Here is a 16,811-nt window from a genome sequence, read left to right as displayed (position 1 = left end):
GTAAGAGGGGAGGTGTGGTTGCAAAGGCATGAGGTGATAAGTGGAGAAGAACAGCAGCGATCAAGGGGAGGGGAAGAGAAAAGCAGGTTAGCAGAAACCAGAAAAGTCAATGTTTTTTTTAAATTTTTTATTTTTCACACCATAAATCACATTAGCCATGATATACACTATTTCTTTTTCACACATATACAGTGACTTTTTCTCCCCCCCCCCCCTCCCTCCTCCCAAGCCACCCCCCCACCACCCCCCCTCTCATCCATTTTAGGTATACAATCTAGGTTGCATTAAGCCAGTCAGACAATGTTGTCATTCAACAAAAATACACCAGAAATTCTACTGAGTCCATTCTTTTCTTTCCTTCTCCTTCCATCAACTTAGGTAATGTTTGTCCCCGGTAGGTTTTCGCTATTGTATTTAATGTAAGGCTCCCATACTTGTTCGAATATTTCAATATTATTTCTTAACCTATATGTTATTTTTTCTAATGGAATACATTTATTCATTTAAATTTAGTAGTTTCTTCCTTTTAATTTGGTTATGTATTCCATTAATATTTAAAGTCATATAGTTCAGCGTAGCCATTTTATATTTTGTTTATCTTCTCTTTCCGTTTTTCCATCATTACCTTTCCTCCTTTTCCATTTCTGTTTTCTTATTTTCAACTCTTTATAAGACAACATTCCTACAACATCCAACATTTTCCTTATTCTCCTATTTCTATCTTATTTATCCCCAATCTCCCCTTCACCTCCTGAGTTGTCCTTTATCCCTTGTCGGACAACCACATCTCCCCTCTCCATTTGGATTTGCGAATCCACTCGCAAGCGTCAACTGATTTTGCAGTGACCGCTATTCCCCCCCACCCCGCCCCCCCAGAAAAGATTTCACTTTTCATATGTCACAAAGGTCACTCTTTTAATTCCCTCCTTATTCTCTCTATTCCATTACCTTCCCTTATTAATTCTTGTCTATACTATCTATATTTTCCTCTAAGTACAGATACATTCACGTATGCACATTGTCTCTATTCACTCTTATACCTCTTTACCCGCATACATATCAATCGTGATCATTTTTACTCTCATTACCCGTCTTCATCCCTCAGTCTATTTTTGTCTTTACCCACATACATATCAATCGTGATCATTTTTACTCTCATTACCCGTCTTCATCCCTCAGTCTATTTTTGTAATTGTTCTGCAAATTTTCGTGCTTCTTCGGGATCCGAGAATAGTCTGTTTTGTTGTCCTGGAATAAATATTTTCAATACCGCTGGATGCTTTAGTATAAATTTATACCCTTTCTTCCATAAAATCGCCTTTGCTGTATTGAACTCTTTTCTCTTCTTTAGGAGTTCAAAACTTATATCTGGATAAATGAAGATTTTTTGCCCTTTATACTCCAGTGGTTTGTTGCCCTCTCTTACTTTTTCCATTGTCTTCTCCAGTACCTTTTCTCTTGTAGTATATCTTAGGAATTTTACTACAATAGATCTTGGTTTTTGTTGTGGTTGTGGTTTAGAGGCCAATACTCTATGTGCCCTTTCTATTTCCATTTCTTGCTGTAGTTCTGGACATCCTAGGGTCTTAGGGATCCACTCTTTTATAAACTCCCTCATATTCTTGCCTTCTTCATCTTCCTTAAGGCCCACTATCTTTATGTTATTTCTTCTGTTATAATTTTCCATTGTATCTATTTTTTGAGCTAGTAGTTCTTGTGTCTCTTTAGTTTTTTTATTAGATTCCTCCAATTTCTTTTTTAAGTCTTCTACCTCCATTTCTGCTGCTACTGCCCGCTCTTCCATCTTGTCCATTTTCTTTCCCATTTCTGTTAAGGTCATATCTATTTTATTCATTTTCTCTTCTGTGTTGTTTATTCTTTTTCTTAAATCCTTAAATTCCTGTGTTTGCCATTCTTTAAATGACTCCATGTATCCTTTAATAAGAGAAAGTACCTTCTTTATCTTGCCTTTCTTTTCTTCTTCTATTTCACTGTACTCTTCCTCTTCCTCTTCTTCTTCCTCTGGGTTGGCCATCTGTTGTTTCTTTGTTGCCCTTTCCTTCTCTTCTTTCTTGTTTCTATTGTCTTCTGTGGTCTCTTCTTGCTGCAGGTGTTCTGCAGCTGTCGATGCCGGCTGTGGAGATTGACTCCCCAGCTGGTCCCCCCTCCCGTCGGTGTGTTTTTTTTCATTCGCATCGCGCATGCGCGAAGTATCGCGCATGCGCGGTTGCGCACTTTTACTCGGCTCTGCGAGCCATTTTTGTAGTCCATTATTTACCGACCTGAGGGAGCGGGTTTCTCTCTCCGCAGCGGGCCTCTTCGGACAGGTAAGGCCTTCACCTTTTTCCTCCTTTGTTTTCTCTTCCTCTCTTCTTACCGTTGCTTTCGATTTTTCTTTTTTTGTCGCCATCTTCTTTCCACCTTTATACTCACTTTTCTGTAACTTTTATTTCTGTGCCTTTGTGTTTTCCTTTGTTTTTCCCGACTTTTCTGGAGAGGGCTGGAGTTCACTGTCCGGCCACTACTCCATCACGTGACTCCTCCTAGAAAAGTCAATGTAAATGCCATCTCCCTGGAGGGTGCCCCAACGGAAAATCAGGTGTTGTTCCTCCAATTTGCAGGTGGTCTTGGTTGGATAGTACAGATATGTGAATATGGGAGTGTGACATAGAACTGAAATGGTTAGTTACTGGGAGGTCTCTGTCACTGTAGCGGATGGAGCGAAGGTGCTCAGCGAAATGATCTCCCAATCTGTGTGCAGTCTTACTGATGTAGAGAAGGCCACAAAGGGAGCACCGGATGCAGTAAATCACTTGAAAGGCCTGTTCTGGGCCCCAGACTCTGGGTGCGTGTTGCACCTCCTATAACCACAGGGGAAGATGCTGGGAGGAGATTGGTGGGGAGGGCTGAATGCGTAAAGGAGTCAGAGGGAGCGGACCCTAAGGAAGGCAGAGAGAGGATGAGAGAGGAAGATGTGTCTGGTAATGGAATCTGTTGTAAGTGTTGGAAATTCCAGTGGATAATATGTTAGATGTGAAAGCTGGTGGGGTGGTAGGTGGGGATAAGGAGGTTACTATGTTTGTTGCATCTGGGGATGGGGGGCAGGCAGATGAGCAGGAAATGGCAGAGATGCAGGTGAAGGCTGAGTTGATGGTGGTGGAGGGGAAGCCACGTTTGTGGAAGAAGGCAGACATTTCAGAAGATCTGGACTTGAAGACCTCATCTTGGGAACAGATGTGGCAGAGACAGAGAAATTGAGAGAAGGGGATGGATTCCTTGCAGGGTGTCAGGAAGTGTAGTCAAGGTAGTTGTGGGAGTTAGGGGGTTTGTAATATATCTTAGTGGAAAGCTTGTCTCCCAAGATGGAGACAGAGAGTTCCAGTAAGGGGAGTGTGTTGTCGGAGATGGACCAGGTGAGTTTGAGATCAGGGCAGAAATTGGCCATGAAGTGGATGAAAAAAGAACCTTGACCATTCCTATCTGAGTACCTGTCAAAATTACTTTTAATACTGTAATTGTACCTGCCTCTGCCTCTAGCTACTCGTTCCACACACTCACTTCCCTCTATGTGAGAAAAGGTGTCCCTCAGGTCCATTTTAAATCTTTCCCCTCTCACCTCAAACCCATGGTCTCTAAGAGACCATGTTTACCAAATAAGAAAGTTTACCAAATATATGCCCCCTTATGATTTTATATATCCTTATAAGGTCTAACCCCTCCACCTCCATCCCCCCACCCCCCACTACTGAGTCTTCTGCACTTCAGGAGAAAAAGCCCTAGCCTATCTCACCAATCCTTATTCGTCAATCCTTCTAGTCCTGGTAAACTCCTCATGAATTTTTATTGCCCAAATGACAAGCAATAGCATTATAGATAACTCACTCCCCCACCCCCCCCGCCACCCCCCGTGAAGTTTACAGATAAAGCCTCTAAGCGAGGCGACTCATACTAAGCTGGGATAAGGAAACAGTTTAAGAGAATCACCCCAATGGTGGGTGCATCATCCAGCTCTTCATCCTGGGCGACGCCATTCCTGTTTCACACAACTTTATTCAAACAGCTGCTATGAGCAAAGCACAAACAAGGCACTCCACTGGCTGAATATTTGCTCCCATCTTCACCAAAGGTTTATGTGTTACTTCAGAGAACATTTACTTTAACAATTTTAAACTTATGTATTTTTTACCTGTTAATTTATTCTTATTTATTTTAATTTTTTAAATTTATTTTTCTCGAATTTTTTCGAATAGTTGCTTGAATTCCGGATACCAGAGGTTTTACTTCAAAAAGGTTGATAAGAAAAGGATAGAATAGAATGGTTTATGGTCATGTGTACTGAAAGTCAGTGAAAAGCTTTGTTTTGTGTGCTATCAAGGCAAGTCAAACTTTACGTAGTACAGCAGGTAGAGCAAGAATAAAAACATGACGTTATAATAAATCAAAAGTTCAGAGTTGAGTGTGACATAAGGCAGGGATGGCCAACCTAGGGCACATGCGCCAAAAGTGGGGCATTGGATGATTAGAAGTGGCGCATTGTACCCCAGTGATAATAATTGAAACAAAACAAGATCACGATTGACTGATTCAAATTTGAAAAATTCTCTGATGCTCTTAGTAACTTACTTAACTCCAAACATTAAAAGCTTGACAAAATCAAAACACTCAAAAGTCTCATTAAGGTAAGTAATGTTTATCTTGTTTTTATATTATGTCATGTAAAAATGCTAAATATGCCTATATTAACATATTATTAAGAGTTATATGGTACATCTGAATTCATGTGTGAAATCATTGATGGGTGAAATGTAAAAGTTTGGCCATGCCTGATGTAGGGAATAGTGTTAGAAAGCACAGTTGAATAGTGTATGACATCATTCAAGAGTCTGATAACAGCAAGGAAGCAACAGTTCTTGAATATGGAAAGGAGGCAAGTAAGACTGCATAAAATCAGTCTGTGGCATCAGCTTTAATGCATCTTCTCCATTCCTCACACCCCATCTCCCTCCCAGGCACAGCAAAGACAGTCCATTTGGTCCTCATTGCTCACCTCACCAGCCTCCACATCTGACACAGTAACCTCCGACAATTTGCCAAATTCAGCATGATCCCACCACCAGCCACATTTCCCCCCCTCCCCCCCCCCCTTCATCCGTTTCCACTTTTCACAGGGATCTCTCTCCGGGAATCCCTACTCTGCTTTTCCTTCCCCCCCTCCCCCCCTTAGGCACGTCCCACTGTAGCGCAGAAAATGGAAACCTTGTCCCCACATCTCCCCCTTCACCTCCATCCAAGACTACAGACAGACCCTCCAACTGAGGAAGAGCTTTACATGCATAGCATCCAACCTGATCTACTGCGTTCAGTGTTCCTGGTGTGACCTCCTCAACATAGGTGAAACCAAATGCAGAATGGGCGATGCTTCACTGAACACCTGTATCGGTTGCCAACCATTTTAATTCTCCCCACTGCTCCCATACAGACATGTCTATCCTTGGCATCATCCATTGTTCGAGTGGCCATGTGTTTATGAGGAGCAATGCATCATTTTCCTCCTGGATAGCATTAATCCCAAAGACATGACTGCCATTTTTTCCAATTTCAGGTAACCCCACACCCCCACCTCTCTCTGCTTTCAATGTTTCATTTCATCTTTCCCAACTCCTCTTCTTACTTCTAACCTTCCCCCTTTCCTCCCACCACCCCCTACAGTGGTCTCTCCCTCTACCCATCTTGCTACCTCTCCCATCTTCTGTCCAGTACCCTATCACCTCAGCAGCTCTTCCCTCCTATACTTAACATCCCTCCCCAACTTTTGTCTCAATAAAGAGTCCCAATCTGAAATATTAACTATTTCTCTCCATGGACATTGACCCATTGAGTTCCTCCATTGTTTGCTCAAAATCCCAGCATCAGCAGTTTTGTCTTTGAGCTGGAAAGAATGCAAAGAAAAAACAATTCACAAGAATGTTGCTGGGACTGGTGGCCTTGAGTTTGAAGGAGAGGCCGAGTAGGCTGCGGCTATTCTCCCTGGAATGGAGGAGACTGAGAAGGAAACTTGAGTAATAGACTATAAAAATTAACAGCACAGTACAGGCCCTTCAGCCCACAGCAGTGCTTCTCAACCTTTTTCTTTCCTCTCACAAACCACTTTTAAGTAATTCATATGCCATTAATGCTCTGTGATTAGTAAGGGATTGTTAAGGTGGTATGTGAGTGGGAAGGGAAGGTTGAGAATCACTGCTCTAGACCCAATTGTTACTGAAATATTTTGCTTGAGAAAATTTGTCACTGGCCCATTTTCTTTGGAGTTATGTGCACATAACGAGTCAATTAGATATGATTAAACAGTGGTTTTCATACTTTTTCTTTTCCACCCACATCCCACCTTAAGCAATCCCTTACTAATCACAGATGGCATAGGGAATACTTGAAGTGGGATGTGAGTGGAAAGAAAAAGGTTGAGAACCACTGGCCTATAGTGTTGTGCTGACCTAATAACCTACTCTAATATCTGCCTAGAATTTCCTTGCTGCAAACCTCCATTTTTCTCAGTCCCATGAACCTATGTCATAGTCTCTTTTAAGATCTTATTGAACTTGGAGAAGTTTATAAATTCACAAGGAGCATAGATTAATCATCGTCTATTTTGCAGGGTTCAGGTAAAACGCTAAAGGGCAGAGCTTTCAGGTGAGATTTAAAATCTACCTGACTGGCATGTTTTTCACACATAGGATGATAGGTGTAGAGCAGGGGTGTCAAATTCAAATTCACGGAGGGCCAAAATTAAAAACTTGGACTAAGTCGAGGGCCGAACTAAATATTTATTGAAAAATTTCAACAACATCTGCATGTTTTCTCTTCTTTCAACATATGTAATGTTAAACTTTTTCTTATTAAAATAAATGTTTAATAATAGTTTTGGATAAACTCTTTCCAGAAGCATTAACAAATGAGAAATAAAATATTCAATAAATAATATTTCTCGATAGAGGATTTGTCAAATGTTGCTAGTGTGCTGTCGAATAGTAAAATCTGAGGGCTATTGAGAATGTGGGAGAATAACATGATTCCTGAAACAATCAAATGGGTGACTGATTGTGGGCATGAACTCTAGTAGGGTTATTTGCCATGCCCTTTTTCCATTGGTACAGATATCCTTTGATTGACACACTTTTCAAGTTTTATGCCTAATGAGCTTGTATCCAGGTGCAGGACCATTTTTAACCAGGAATATATTTATCACTGTGACATGAAACTATTGGAAGTTCGTTTTATCCTGAGATTAAAGTTCATAATACTTACTCAGGCCTGTGTGCGGGAGGATGGGGTTTGCGGGCGATCGGGTTGGACAACGACAGTGTGGGGGCATCGGCTCTCGCTGCAGGGCAGCATCTCGGCGGATCAGCGGCCCCGTCACCGTGAGTCGCGGATCGGCCTGAGGCAGGGAGGGGGAGTGGGCAACGGTCCTGGCGAGGTCAGGCCCGAGGCCTCTGGTTCCGGGCGCTGGGAAGCGGCCTTGGCTTTCCCTGACACCAGCCAGGCCCCAAAACCAGAGTCCACGGTGAGACCCTGCAACGTAAACAGAGGAGGTGGGGGCGATTAGCAGGCTGACGCCAATGCATTCTGGGATTTGTTGTATTACTGTGCATGCGCTATACTGGCGCGGCGGCCAGCGGGCCACCTCTAATACATTTTTGAAATGATCTTGCGGGCCAAATATAATTGTATCGCGGGCCAAATTTGGCTCGCGGGCCAGAGTTTGACATGTGTGGTGTAGAGAATGAGCTACCAGTGGAAGTGGTAGAGGAGGATACATTGCAACGTTCAGAAGAAAGATATACACGGTTAAGGTAGGTTTTGAGGGGTATGGGTCAAACGCAGGCAAGTGGGACTAGTTCAGGTGGACAACTTGGTCAGCATTGACAACTGGGGCTGAAGGGACTATTACCATCCTGTAAAACTCTAGGACTCTGTGAGAAAGATACTGCTCAGTGTTTCCAGCAATCCCAGCTGTCCTAACCATGGCGGTTAGTACAATGGTATTACAGTGTCAACTGTCTGTAAGGAGTTTGTACGTTCTCCCCATGTCTGCTTGGGTTTCCTCCGGGAGCTCCGATTTCCTCCCACCTTTCATAAACCTACAGAGTTTGTAGGTTAATGGGGGTATTCGGGCCACATAAGATCATGGGCTGGAAGGGCCTGTTACTGTGCTGCATGTCTAAAGATTTTGCTGGTAAAGGAACACTGTATAAGTCTTTTTGTAAAGCCTGCATAAAATGGGAGATGGAAATTAGAATATGGGATGCGATTCTTTTACTAACCCTACTATAAGACAGGAACTTAGGTCAAAGCTGTGCACACACTGCTTAGACCACAGTTTGGGTACTGGGTTGTGTTCTGCTCACCAGATGACAGGAAAGGGTGCAGAAGACCGAGGTGAGGTCAGAAAAATTGTAGCAGTGAGGAAATGGTAGGACAGGCTGGGGCTGCTAGAAAGGGGCAGCTGCGGAGAGATCGACTGAGACGTGTAAGTGAGGTGTGTAAAATGACAACAGGCATATTTGCGAAGACCAATTTCACTTAACGGGGACATCTTGATTTCAAGCAAGTGATAGCAGGATAACTAAAAATGGCGGTGCTGTCGGGGCTGCCGTAACAGCAGTGCTGCCTCAGGTGTGGACCACGGGGGGGGGAGCGATGTCACATCAGTCCCACATGTGGTCCTATCGCCCAGTCTGCTGCCTATGTCTCCATACAGGCCTTAAACAGCCTGCTAAAGGAACCAACGGTGCTTTATTTTAAAATCCTGCAACCGCAGGGTCTGTGTCCAAGATGGCAGTGCCTGTGCTTGTCAGCAGCCACGAGGGGTTGCAGACTCCGGGGGAACCGTGGATTGACACAGGGATATTGGACACTGGTGCCAGGGTGGGAAAAAGGCCTTGCAACCCCAGCTTCATTGCCCAACAACCAATGTTAATGAATCCAAGATTGCTTGAAATTTGACAGTTCAGAAAAGTGCCCCAGCTAGGAAAAATCAGTTTATGGAGCTGAGAAAATTATTGGATCTGGCAAGCGCTGGCATAAGGCTTGCTTCCATTATGCTAAATGTGGTAAAAGCCTGGAGTCCACAACATTGGCTGACAAAGATGGAGAACACCCCCCCCCCCCCCCCCCCCACCAGCAGAAGAGAAGAGCCAAAGGTCAGTGACAACAGTAGTGGACCAGTGAGGGGCTCAGCAGCTGAGGCTACAGCAACTTGCGGTCAGGGGACCCGCATAGGATGCACCCTCTGTTTCCTCTGAGGCACACACGTTTTGGAACCAGTGCACAAAGGAAATTAAGGTGCAAAGTATAGAATAAAATCTTAACTAAATACGTTATTTCGTAGAATGCAATCATACTTGTATTACATTAAAACATGCCAAGACAATCTTATTAGCCATGAGAGACAGACTGTTCCAAAATTATCTTGAAACAATTTCAAGTTTACAATTTCACAAACATTCAGAATGCACAGACTTATGTCACAGGAAAATATTGGCACAAGATAAGATATTTGAACACATTGACTACTAAAAATTAGAGGGAACATTGGCTGCAAGATGCTAAAGACTGGCTCATGAGAACTAGGTATCAGAACTGGGCTTCAAGGGGGTGCTGAGGGAAAGAAAGGCTCCTGAAAGGCCCTGGGTTTGGGTCTGGTCTCAGGCTACCGATGGTCTGGTCTGAACTGAAGTCTTGTGTGGCTGCAGAGGCTATAGGAGCACTGAAGGTGAATCCATGGATGCTCAGTGACTCCGAGGGGGCTCTCTTTGGTTTCTCTGACTGTAGTGGAGCCGGACGATGTTAATGGGAAATCTTTGACTGCCTTATTGTAGACTAAAGGCAATTTTGTGTAATATTACATTTTTGTTTTATTATATGACAATGAATAGTATCTGATTGATCTGATCAGAGGGAAGCTTTCTCACCCACAGGGATTTAGTTCTGGGATTCACTCCCTTCACTGGTAGCGTTAGTAACCTCGTCACATGAGGGGAACCATGATCTGCAGAGCTACATAATGTTGTGCTGGAAGGTGGGCAGTTCCTTTTGACTTGCATGAACAGAGTGGGCTGAATGGCCTCATTCCATTTAATAAAATGTCATGATTCTGATTTTTAATGAAAGATTCACATTTAAGTAGCTTTTTTTCATGGCCTGGATACTTTACATTCAATGATGTCCTGTCCTTGGCATATGGCTTCTGGTTTGGGCATAACCAGCTCCCACAGAAAGATTATACAATTAACCAGGTGATCTGATTTCTTGTGTTGATTTAAGGATAAATATTGGCTAGGACATCAAGGATGGCTCTTCAAAGAAGTGATGTAGAATCTTGCACATTCACCAATGATGAGAATTTATTTTCATATGTTGTCAACAGTCAATCAATGAAGGAGAATCGGTCATTGAAAGTTGGAAGGCAGATACAGCAAGAAATGAAAAAAGTAAATGGCATGTTGGCCTTTATGGCGAGAGGTTTTTAATCAAGAAACAGACACTGCAGTTGTGTAGCACCTCAGTGAGGCCACACCTTAAGCATTGTGGCAGTTTTGGTCTCCTAAATTGAGGAAAGGCATTCTTACTATTGACGAGATGCAATGAAGATTCACCAGCCTGATTCCTGGGATGACTGGATTGACCTGGATTATACTCACTGGAGTTTTGAAGAAAGAGAGGGGATCTCATTGAGGCGTATAAACTTCTGACAGGACCAGACAACAGGTTGGATGCAGGAAGAATACTCCTGACATTGGGGAAGTCCAGAGAAAGGGGTGACGGTCTAAGGAATAGCGGAAAGCCATTTAGGACCGAGATGAGGAGAAACTTCTTCACCCAGAGAGATGTGAACTTGTGGAACTCCCTGCCAAAGAGAGCTGTTGAGGCCAATTCATTAGATACAATCAAAAGGGAGCTGGATGTGGCCCTTATGGCTAAAGAGGTCAAGGGGTATGGAGAGAAAGTAGCCAGAGAAGACTGATCCTACTGAATGGTAGAACAGGATTGAAGAGCTGAATGGTCTTCTCTTGCACCTGTATTCTACAACTCTGAAAATGTACAGATGTACTGAGATTCTTCCTTGCTGCAAACACGTCAAATACACTAACAATAAGTACAAGTTAAATGACCATACAAGAGAATTTAAAAAAGACAATAAAAATAAAAGGAAAGCGATACGGTTCATGGAAAAAAAAGGTGAGGTCATTGCAGTCCAGACAGAGATTACAAAGATGGGATCCTGCTTTAAGATTTCACCGATGTGGGAGGGGACGGTGCGGCGGGAGGGAGTGTGGGAGGGGCTGTGTGGAGGGAGGGAGTGGGTGAGGGGATGGTGCGGAGGGAGGGAGTGTGGGAGGGGCAGTGTGGAGGGAGGGAGTGGGTGAGAGGATGGTGCGGAGGGAGGGAGTGTGGGAGGGGCAGTGCGGAGGGGCGGTGCGGAGAAAGGGAGTGTGGGAGGGGATGTTGCGGAGGGGTCTTCATTCCTGGACCCTCTGTGACCAACACTTGCCCTTGTGGATCTCAGGTCTGCTTTTAATGAGGGTTTGACGGCGTTGGCCACTTATGGCCAGGTTCTGACCGACCAAATCAAGTATCTGGCATAGGAGCAGGAGCAGGAGCGACCGGGGACCCGACTGACGAGGCGTAGCAGAGACGTTCCCGGAACAGCGGGTCCAACAGTTCAAAATATAAACTGCTTCTCCCAAAAAAAAAGATTTCACCGAAAAGACAGCTGTTGGAAACCTCCACTCCTCATTGCTGCAGGCTAAAGGTTCAAGGTCCACGTTTCAGAGATGGAGTTAATCCCACAAATTTTCACTTTCATTTAAAAGACTGATACCATCTAAGACATGGTTGGCACTAAATACATTCTTCCTAAGTGCTAAGTGCTTCACATTTTAAAACTATTGCCAAAAAAATAACTCTAACCTACTCATCTGCATAATAACAAATGCCAGTGCATTGTGACATATGGCAGCATTTTCATTTCACACGTCACACTTCCAATCCATAAATCTGTCTGTACAGGTACAAAATATTTGCTTGCTAAGCAAGATGTAGATTACATAGGGTCTTCATCAATTTAAAACATAGTGCGAGCACAATGTTCAATTTTGTTATCAAAGATGTTATCGGAAATTAAGATTAGACAAGAAAGTCTCCAGATGCTGGGGTCAAGTGCAAATCATGGAAGTGCTGGAGAAACGCAATAGGTCACGCAGCATCATCAAGAAGTCGAAGGTAACTGAGGTTTTGGGATTGAGCCCCCATCCTTCCTCTTCTACCCTCCCATCTATGTTAACCTGTGCTCCTCCCCCTGCCCCTTCCTCCCTCCTCTCCTCTTCCCACCCTCCCCCCACCTTTTTATTCAGGAGTCACGCTGCCGCTATCAGGAAAGAGGCATAGGTACCACAAGACTCGCACCCCCAGGTTCAGGAACAGCTGCTACCCCTCCACCATCAGACTCCTCAATGACAAACTCAATCAGGGACTCACTTAAGGACTCTTACTTTGCACGTTATTTATAACTGAACATTTTTCAGTATTTTCACTGTGTTTACAGTTCTTTCTTTTTTCTATATTTCTATTTTCATGAGTTCAGTTTATAATTACCCATAAGTAGAAATTCTGCCTGGCCTGCAGGAAAAAAGAATATCAGAGTTGTATATAATGTTATGTATCTGGTGTAACAATGAATTTGAACTTTGAAATCTGAACGCTATCACAGTGCCAGCCAGAGACTCCAGATTTAAGATATAATGTATTGTCAGAGTACATACATGACATCACATACAACCCTGAGATTCTTTTTCCTGAGGGAGAGGCAGAATTACTACTTATGGGTAGTGCTAAACAAATGTGTACTCTATGTACACTTGTAAACAAATAATGAAATGAAAACAAACTGAAGGCACAATACAGAGAGAAAAAAAAATCAATAAAGTGCACTAGTAAGAGCCCTGAAATGAGTCCCTGATTGAGTTTGTTGTTGAGGAGTCTGATGGTGGAGGGGTAGCAGCTGTTCCTGAACCTGGTGGTATGGGTCATAGAACATTGAATATTGCATACAGTACAGGCCCTTCGCCCCTTGATGTTGTGCCAACTTATATATTTCTACCAAAAATATACTAAAGTATTTCTACCTTATAACCCTCTATTTTTTTTCACATACATCCATTTCTCTTAAATGCCCCTAATATTTCAACCTCCACCACCACTCCTGGCAAGGCATTCCAGGCACCCACAACTCTGTGTAAAAAAAAAACATACCCCTGATGTCTTCCTAAACTTCCCTCCCTTCACTTTGCACATGTGTCCTATGCTATTCCTGCCCTGGGAAAAAGCAGCTGGATGTCCACTTTGTCTCAGAATCTTGTAGACCTCTATTAAGTCACCTCTCATCCTTCCTCTCTCCAAAGACAGAACTCCTCACTCTTAAACTTGCCACATAAGACGTACTTTCCAATCCAGACAGCATCATGGTAAATCTCCTCTGCACCCTCTCCATAGCTTCTACATCTTTCCCATAGTGAGGTGACCAGATCTGAACACAGTGCTCTAAGTGTGGGCTCACCAGAGATTTGTAGAATTGCAACATGGCCTCTTGAGTCTTGAACTCAATCTCCTGGCTAATGAACCCCAGCATCCCATAGGACTTTTAAATATCCTATCAATCTGCACGGTAACCTTGAGAGCTGCATAGATTTGAACCCCAAGGTCCCTCTGTTCCTCCACACAGTTAAGTATCCAATCATTAACCCTGCACTCAGCCTTCTGGTTTGTCCTTCCAAAATGCATCACCTCAAACTTATCCAGATTGAACTCCATTTGCCACTTTTCCGTCAAACTCTGTATCCTGTCTATATCTTTTTGTAACTTACAGCACTATCCAACCTTTGTATCATCCACAATCTTACTGGTCCATCCTTCTGGTCCTTCATCTAGGTCATTTATAAAGATCACAAAGAACAGGATCCCAGAACAAATCCCTGCGGAATTCTACTCATCACTGATCTCGAGGCAGAATACTTTCCTTTCACTACTACTACTTTGCTTTTTACATGTAAAACAATTTTTAATCCACATAGCCAAGGCACCATGGATCTCATGCTTCATGATTATCAGAACGAGTGTCCCATGGGGGTCCTTGTCAAAAGCCTTAATAAAATAAAATCCATGTGCACTATGTCTACCACCTCACTTTCATAAATTTCTTGTGTTACCGCCTCAAAAATCTCAATTAGGCTTGTGAGGCATGACCTTCCCCTCACAAAGCCATGGTGACTATCCCTGAATAAACTATTTCTCTCTAAATCCTCATAAGTCCTATCCTGAAGAATCTTCTCCTTTAGTTTACACACCACTGACATAAGGCTCACCGGTCTATAATTCCCAGGATTCTCCCTATTGCCTTTTAAACAAGAGGACCACATTTGCCATTCTCCAAACCTCCGGCACTTCCCCTATGGCCGAGGAGGACTCAAAGATCATAAACCAGCTATCTCTTCCCTCCCTTCCCACAGCAACCTGGGATATATCGCATCAGTCTTAATGTTTTATGAAGATCCAACACTTCCTCTTCCTTACCTCAACATCATCCAGCACACAAGTCTGTTCTATTCTGACCTCACCTTGATCAAGGTCTTTTTCTCTTGTGAGCACTGAAGCAAAATATTCATTTGGGGCCTCCCCATCCTCCTCCACCTCCAGGCACATGTTCCCTCCTTTATCCTTTCAATGACCCACATTCATTCTCCTTATCCTTCTGTTCTTCACTTATGTATAGCCTTGGGGTTTTCCTTAATCCTACTTCCCGAGGCCTTTCCATACCCCCTTCAAACTCTCCTCAGTCTTATGGTATCTCTACCTCTTTCCTGACAGTAGTAATGAGAGGGTGTTGGGTGATGTGGATTCTTGATGAACCTTTATTTACTATAATGATTGTAATATTGGCAAACTTAAACTTGAGGAACAACACCATCATATTTCTGCTGGACATCTTAAACCCAATGGCATGAACATCAAATTCGCTCATTTTAGGTAACCCAGTGGTTCTCATTCTTTTTATTTCCACTCATGTACCACTTTAAGTATTCCCTATGCCATAGGTGCTCTGTGATTAGTAAGGGATTGCTTAAGGTGGCATATGGGTGGAAAGAAAACAATTGAAAACCGCTGTTTTAATTGTACCTAATTGACTTGTTATGTGCACAGTTTCATAACTCCAAAGGAAATGGGCCAATGACAATTTTTCTCAAACAAAATATTTCAGTAGCAATTGAGTTTAGAGTAGTGATTCTTAACCTTCCCTTCCCACTCACATACCACCTTAAGCAATCCTTTACTAATCACAGAGCACTGATGGCATAGGGATTACTTAAAGTGGTATGTGAGTGGAAAGAAAAATGTTGAAAACCATTGAAAACCTCTATCTAGTTCCACCATTTCCATCTCTTCTTTACTTGCTCCTGTTTCTATTACCTTATCCCCTTCCATTGGTCTCTCCCTCAACTTGTCTCTCCACATCTCCTACTTTTTGACCAATTATCACCTCTTTACCCTGCTCCAGCTTCTCCCCCCCCCCCCCTTTATCCCCCTTGAAATACTTAATATCATCCCCTTCTGACTTTAGTCTCGATAAAGGATCCCAACCACTAACCATTGATTGACCCTTTCACCTGACAGATGCTGCCTGGCCCACTAAGTCCTTCCATCTAAGTTTCTCCTCTCCTCCCTTCCTTCCCATTAATGTGATCTACCAGGGTCGTTGTCTGAAGAGGGTGCGCAAAATCATTGAGGACCCCCCCCCCACTTCCATTCTGCACACAGTATCTTTCAGCTGCTCCCATCAGGGAAGAGATAGAATATCAGAGCCAGCACCACCAGGCTGACAAACAGCTTCTTCCCATGGGCAGTGAAAATTCTGAACGACCAAAGAAACTGTTCACACTAACCATCTGAGACTCTCATATGCAAGAAACAATATTTATTTGTAGAGATGAAACACTTGTCCTACATATGTATTGTTTTTATATGTGTGTTGTGCGTCTGCAGGTTTTGCAGAAGACCCGAGAATGCTGATTCATTGGATTGTACTTGTACAATTAGTTGATAATGAACTTGACTTGAACTTGTCTGAAGATTCCAGCATCTACTAATTTTTGTGTTTTGCCATCTTGGCTGACATGGACGAGTTTGGGTGAAGGGCTTGTTCCATGCTGTGTGACTCCATGAACAATGTTGCTTTCTGTCATCATAAGGACAAAGACTCACCTGAAAGAAGAAGAACATTCAGTTTAATTCCAGTGTAGTTTTCACTCAGTCCAACATCTTCTCTGCCAGACCTGGTGAATGGGTTGAAATTCTATCCTATGTCAAGGTGCAGCTTGTCGTAGTTTTAATTCTGCTTTCGTTAAATTTTGCCGCTGAATGATGGGTGGCAGGGCCGGTGCCAGACTATTTTGCGCCCTAGAGAAGGCCAACCTCTTGCAGCCTCCTCCCCCCAACAAAAAATTACCAACTTCATTTGTCAAAAACAGATGTTTTGTAGAAAAAACGAAAAGCACAAAATTTGAAACTGCTAAATTTATTTTAAATTGCAAAGACATCAATCTTTGGTTATCTTTCTCAAATGCAGAAGAAAATATTTTGCCGCACAAATAATTTGGAACTAAAGGGCACTCAGTGGAATGCATCCCTCCGCCCAGGGCAGCACACCTTTTACTTCACCTTTCCAGTGATGAGAATAGAGAACACACTCCCAGATGGGT

At 43.1% G+C, this 16,811-nt stretch overlaps 1 long non-coding RNA gene across 2 annotated transcripts in view; it reads left to right on the top strand.

The window, feature by feature from the left end:
• Positions 1 to 16,383, top strand: part of LOC138759941 (uncharacterized) — a 44,990-nt gene extending 28,607 nt beyond the window's left edge. The window contains exon 3 of one of the 2 annotated variants that reach the window (XR_011355259.1): positions 16,096 to 16,383. This is a non-coding gene — a long non-coding RNA (uncharacterized lncRNA). Of the gene's footprint in view, positions 1 to 10,426; positions 11,177 to 16,095 lie in introns of those variants that run through there. The other variant, XR_011355257.1, reaches the window with a different exon arrangement.
• Positions 16,384 to 16,811: the final 428 nt, after the last annotated feature.

This window comes from Narcine bancroftii, chromosome 4 (genome assembly GCF_036971445.1).
Source record: "Narcine bancroftii isolate sNarBan1 chromosome 4, sNarBan1.hap1, whole genome shotgun sequence".
NCBI classification, from domain to species: domain Eukaryota; kingdom Metazoa; phylum Chordata; class Chondrichthyes; order Torpediniformes; family Narcinidae; genus Narcine; species Narcine bancroftii.
Note: the sequence above shows the minus strand (reverse complement) of the source record. Positions and strands in the feature narration are given on the sequence as shown.